Source organism: Moschus berezovskii, chromosome 24, assembly GCF_049115385.1.
Source record: "Moschus berezovskii isolate FMDL1 chromosome 24, NW_MosBer_1.0, whole genome shotgun sequence".
Taxonomy (NCBI): domain Eukaryota; kingdom Metazoa; phylum Chordata; class Mammalia; order Artiodactyla; family Moschidae; genus Moschus; species Moschus berezovskii.
In genome coordinates this window covers 7,488,903-7,494,902 of record NC_142483.1, presented here as the reverse complement: position 1 = coordinate 7,494,902, position 6,000 = coordinate 7,488,903, and positions in this window count along the sequence as shown.

Here is a 6,000-nt window from a genome sequence, read left to right as displayed (position 1 = left end):
ATAATTCTTCAGGGTATAGATTCTCAGTTGAGTCTTTTTTCATTACTCTAAACGTATTGTTCTAGTATTTCCTCATCTGAGTTGTTTCTAATCAGGAATTCATCATTATTTTATGCTGTGGTATAGTTTTCTTCAGGTTACTTGTACTTGGATATCATTAAGCTTCTCAGATCTGTGGATTTATAGTTTCAATTAAACGTGAGTTTTCAGCCACTACTTCTAATTGTTTTTTCACCACTGCTTATTTTCAGAGACTAATGTGTCAATTAGACCACATCTTAAAATTGTCTCACTGATGATTTTTTTATTTTTTTTTAGTTCTTTTTTCTCAGTTCCGTTTTGAACACTCTCTATTGATGTCATCAAGTTCACTAGTCATTTCTTCTGCAGTGTCCATCTACCATTAATCCTATTCCACCTTTCTATATGCTTTACATAAATTGCCTTTCCCTCCACCTCTGGATCATACCCAATGATATTGCTAATGATTTTTTGTACATAAAATGTTTCCTATATTTTTATAGCAGTTCCTTATATTGGCAACGTTTCCCACATTTCATGGATTCTGAGAAGCAAGTAAGGGGGTGATATTAATAGTATCTGCATTTTACAGATAAATGAGAAATCAAGCGAGAGTACCAAGGTGTCCAGTGAGTGGAAATCACTGTGGTTGTTCATAATTATTTATCTTTTGTTATATGATCATGTTTAATCTGGAGCCATTTCCTACTTTTAAATTTGGTTGTTTTGAGTTATATAGACATATATTACATTATAGATGGATATTAAATATATTATATAACGTTACTATTTACCAAGTTACTCAGTTCAGTTTGGTCGCTCAGTCATGACCAACTCTGCGACCCCATGAATTGCAGCACGCCAGGCCTCCCTGTCCATCACCAACTCCTGGAGTTCACTCAAACTCATGTCCATCGAGTCGGTGATGCCATCCAGCCATCTCATTCTCTGTCGTCCCCTTCTCCTCCTGCCCCCAATCCCTCCCAGCATCAGTCTTTTCCAGTGAGTCAACTCTTCACATGAGGTGGCCAAAGTATTGGAGTTTCAGCTTTAGCATCAGTCCTTCCAATGAACACCCAGGGCTGATCTCCTTTAGAATGGACTGGTTGTACGTATACATCAGTTCCTTTATTTGTAGTCCTATCTGAATTACTTTGCCGACAAAGGTCTGTCTAGTCTAAGCTATGGTTTTCCAGTGGTCATGGGTGGATGTGAGAGTTGGACCATAAAGAAGGCTGAGTGCCAAAGAAGTGATGTTTTTGAACTGCAGTGTTGGAAAAGACTCTTGAGAGTGCCTTGGACTGCACTTAGATCAAGCCAGTGAATTGTAAAGGAAGTCAACTCTGAATATTCATTGGAAGGACTGATGCTGAAGCTGAAGCTCCAATACTTTGGCCACCTGATGCAAAGAGCCAGCTCATTAGAAAAGACCCTGATGCTGGGAAATATTGAAGGCAGGAGAAGAAGGGGGCGACAGAGGATGAGATGATTGGATGCCATCACTGACTCAATGGGCATGAGTTTGAGCAGCTCCAGGAGATGGTGAAGGACAGGGAATCCTGGCATGCTGCAGTCCATGGGGTCTCAAAGAATTGGACACGACTGAGTGACTGAACGACAACAATCTGAATTCTAGCCAGTGATTTGTTCAGGAAATGTGAAACCAGGAAACAATATTCCAGGTTTCTTCTGTAAATACTGATGAATATTAGTCACATAAATGACTGAGAGGTACTCATATAACCAAAAGGAAATAGAGTAGAGCTTGATTGAGTGGGGAAATGACTAGAATAAAGGTCAAGTTACCTGGTACTAGGCCCAGCTCTGTCATTAACTCACTTTCATGACCACCTCTTTTCCTTATGCAGATAATAAAAGAGGAAAATCCAGTTCAATAAATATTTATCAAGGGCTTACTATGGGCAAGACATTGACACATGACATTTGATTTAAACCTCACCACAGTCCAGATGCTGGCATATTGAGTGCAACACTTACACAGCATCATCTTTCAAGATTTGAAATAGCTCAACTGGAATTCCATCACCTCCACTAGCTTTGTTCATAGTGATGCTTTCTAAGGCCCACTTGACTTCACATTCCAAGATGTCTGGCTCTAGGTCAGTGATCACGCCATCGTGATTATCTTGGTTGTGAAGATCTTTTTTGTACAGTTCTTCTGTGTATTCTTGCCACCTCTTCTTAATATCTTCTGCTTCTGTTAGGTCCATACAATTTCTGTCCTTTATCGAGCCCATCTTTGCATGAAGTGTTCCCTTGGAATCTCCAATTTTCTTGAAGAGATCTCTTGTTTTTCCTATTCTGTTGTTTTCCTCTATTTCTTTGCATTGATCACTGAGGAAAGCTCTCTTATCTTTCCTTGCTATTCTTTGGAACTCTGCATTCAGATGCTTATATCTTTCCTTTTCTCCTTTGCTTTTCGCTTCTCTTCTTTTCACAGCTATTTGTAGGGCCTCCTCAGACAGCCATTTTGCTTTTTTGCAATTCTTTTCCATGGGGATGGTCTTGGTCCCTGTCTCCTGTACAATGTCATGAACCTCCGTCCAGAGTTCATCAGGCACTCTATCTATCAGATCTAGTCCCTTAAATCTATTTCTCACTTCCACTGTATAATCATAAGGGATTTGATTTAGGTCATATCTGAATGGTCTAGTAGTTTTCCCGACTTTCTTCAATTTCAGTCTGACTTTGGCAATAAGGAGTTCATGATCTGAGCCACAGTCAGCTCCTGGTCTTGTTTTTGCTAACTGTATACAGCTTCTCCATCTTTGGCTGCAAAGAATATAATCAGTCTGATTTTGATGTTAACCATCTGGTGATGTCCATGTGTAGAGTCTTCTCTTGTGTTGTTGGAAGAGGGTGTTTGCTATGACCAGTGCGTCCTCTTGACAAAACTCTATTAGCCTTTGCCCTGCTTCATTCCGTGCTCCAAGGCCAAATTTGCCAGTTACTCCAGGTGTTTCTTGACTTCCTACTTTTGCATTCTAGTCCCCTATAATGAAAAGGACATCTTTTTTGGGTGTTAGTTCTAAAAGGTCTTGTAGATCTTCATAGAACCGTTCAACTTTGGCTTCTTCAGCATTACTGGTTGGGGCATAGGCCTGGATTACTTTCATATTGAATGGTTTGCCTTGGAAATGAACAGAAATCATTCTGTCCTTTTTAAGATTGCACCCAAGTACTGCATTTCGGACTCTTTTGTTGACCATGATGGCTAATCCATTTCTTCTAAGGGATTCCTGCCCACAGTAGTAGATATAATGGTCATCTGAGTTAAATTCACCCATTCTAGTCCATTTTAATTCACTGATTCCTAGAATGTCTATGTTCACTCTTGCCATCTCCTGTTTGACCACTTCCAATTTGCCTTGATTCATGGACTTAACATTCCAGGTTCCTATGCAATATTGCTGTTTACAGCACTAGACCTTGCTTCTATCACCGGTCACATCCACAACTGGGTATTGGTTTTGCTTTTGCTCCATCCCTTCATTCCTTCTAGAGTTATTTCCCCACTGATCTCCAGTACAGGACTGGAAAAGGTCAGTCTTCATTCCAATCCCAAAGAAAGGCAATGCCAAAGAATGCTCAAACTACCGCACAATTGCACTCATCTCACACACTAGTAAAATCATGCTCAAAATTCTCCAAGACAGGCTTCAGCAATGTGTGAACCGTGAACTCCCAGATGTTCAAGCAGGTTTTAGAAAAGGCAGAGGCACCAGAGATCAAATTGCCAACATCCGCTGGATCATGGAGAAAGCAAGAGAGTTCCAGAAAAACATCTATTTCTGCTTCATTCACTATGCCAAAGCCTTTGACTGTATGGATCACAATAAACTGTGGAACATTCTGAAAGAGATGGGAATACCAGACCACCTGACCTGCCTCTTGAGAAACCTGTATGCAGGTCAGGAAGCAATAGTCAGAACTGTACATGGAACAACAGACTGGTTCCAAATAGGAAAAGGAGTACGTCAAGGCTGTATATTGTCACCTTGCTTATTTAACTTATATGCAGAGTACATTATGAGGAACGCTGGGCTGGAAGAAGCACAAGCTTGAATCAAGATTGCTGGGAGAAATATCAATAACCTCAGATATGCAGATGACACTACCCTTATGGCAGAAAGTGAAGAGGAGCTAAAAAGCCTCTTGATGAAAGTGAAAGAGGAGAGTGAAAAGGTTGGATTGAAGCTCAACATTCAGAAAACAAAGATCATGGCATCTGGTCCCATCACTTCATGGGAAATAGATGGGGAAACAGTGGATACAGTGTCAGACTTAATTTTTTTGGCTCCAAAATCACTGCAGGTGCTGATTGCAGCCATGAAATTAAAAGACGCTTACTCCTTGGAAGGAAAGTTATGACCAACTTTGATAGCATATTAAAAAGCAGAGACATTACTTTGCCAACAAAGGTCCGTCTAGTCAAGGCAATGGTTTTTCCCGTGGTCATGTATGGATGTGAGAGTTGGACTGTGAAGAAAGCTGATCGCCGAAGAATCGATGCTTTTGAACTGTGGTGTTGGAGAAGACTCTTGAGAGTCCCTTGTACTGCAAGGAGATCCAACCAGTCCATTCTAAGGGAGATCAATCCTGGATATTCATTGGAAGGACTGATGCTAAAGCTGAAACTGCAATACTTTGGCCACCTCATGCGACGAGTTGACTCACTGGAAAAGACTCTGATGCTGGGAAGGGTTGGGGGTGGGAGGAGAAGGGTCGACCGAGAATGAGATGGCTGGATGGCATCACCGACTCTGTGGACATGAGTTTGAGTGTACTCCGGGAGTTGGTGATGGACAGGGAGGCCTGGCATGCTGTGATTCATGGGGTCGTGGAGAGTCGGACACAACTGAGTGACTGAACTGAACTGAACAGTCCAGATGTCCCATTATATAGGAGAGAGAACCAATATCAAAGAGATAAGAAGGGGCAAAAGGAGTAAAGGAAAGATATTCCCATTTGAATGCAGATTTCCAAAGAATAACAAGGAGAGATAAGAAAACCTTCCTAGGTGATCAGTGCAAAGAAATAGAGGAAAATAATAGAATGGGAAAGACTAGCGATCTCTTGAAGAAAATTGGAGATACCAACAAAACATTTCATGCAAATATGGGCTCAATAAAGGACAGAAGTGGTATGGACTTAACAGAAGCAGAAGATATTAAGAAGAAGTGGCAAGAATACACAGAAGAAATATACAAAAAGATCTTCATGAGCCGGATAACCACGATGGTGTGATCATTCACCTAGAGCCAGACATCCTGGAATGTGAAGTCAAGTGGGCCTTAGGAAGCATCACTACGAACAAAGCTAGTGGAGGTGATGGAATACAAGTTGAGCTATTTCAAATCTTGAAAGATGATGCTGTGAAAGTGCTGCACTCAGTATGTCAGTAAATTTGGAAAACTCAGCAGTGGCCACAGGACTGGAAAAGGTTAGTTTTCATTCCAATCCCAAAGAAAGGCAATGCCAAAGAATGTTCAAACTACTAGTAAAGTAATCCTCAAAATTCTCCAAGCCAGGCTTCAACAGTACGTGAACCATGAACTTCCAGATGTTCAAGCTGGTTTTAGAAAAAACAGAGGAACCAGAGATCAAATTGCCAACATCCGTTGGATCATTGGAAAAGCAAGAGAGTTCCAGGAAAGCATCTATTTCTACTTTATTGGCTATGCCAAATCCTTTGACTGTGTGGATCACAACAAACTGGAAAATTCTGAAAGAGATGGGAATACCAGACCACCTGACCTGCCTCCTGAGAAATCTGTATGCAGGTCAGGAAGCAACAGTTAGAACTGAACATGGAACAACAAACTGGTTCCAAATAGGGAAAGGAGTATGTCAAGGCTGTATATTGTCACCCTGCTTATTTAACTTATATGCAGAGAACATCATGAGAAACGCTGGGCTGGATGAAGCACAAGCTGGAATCAAGATTGCCAGGAGAAA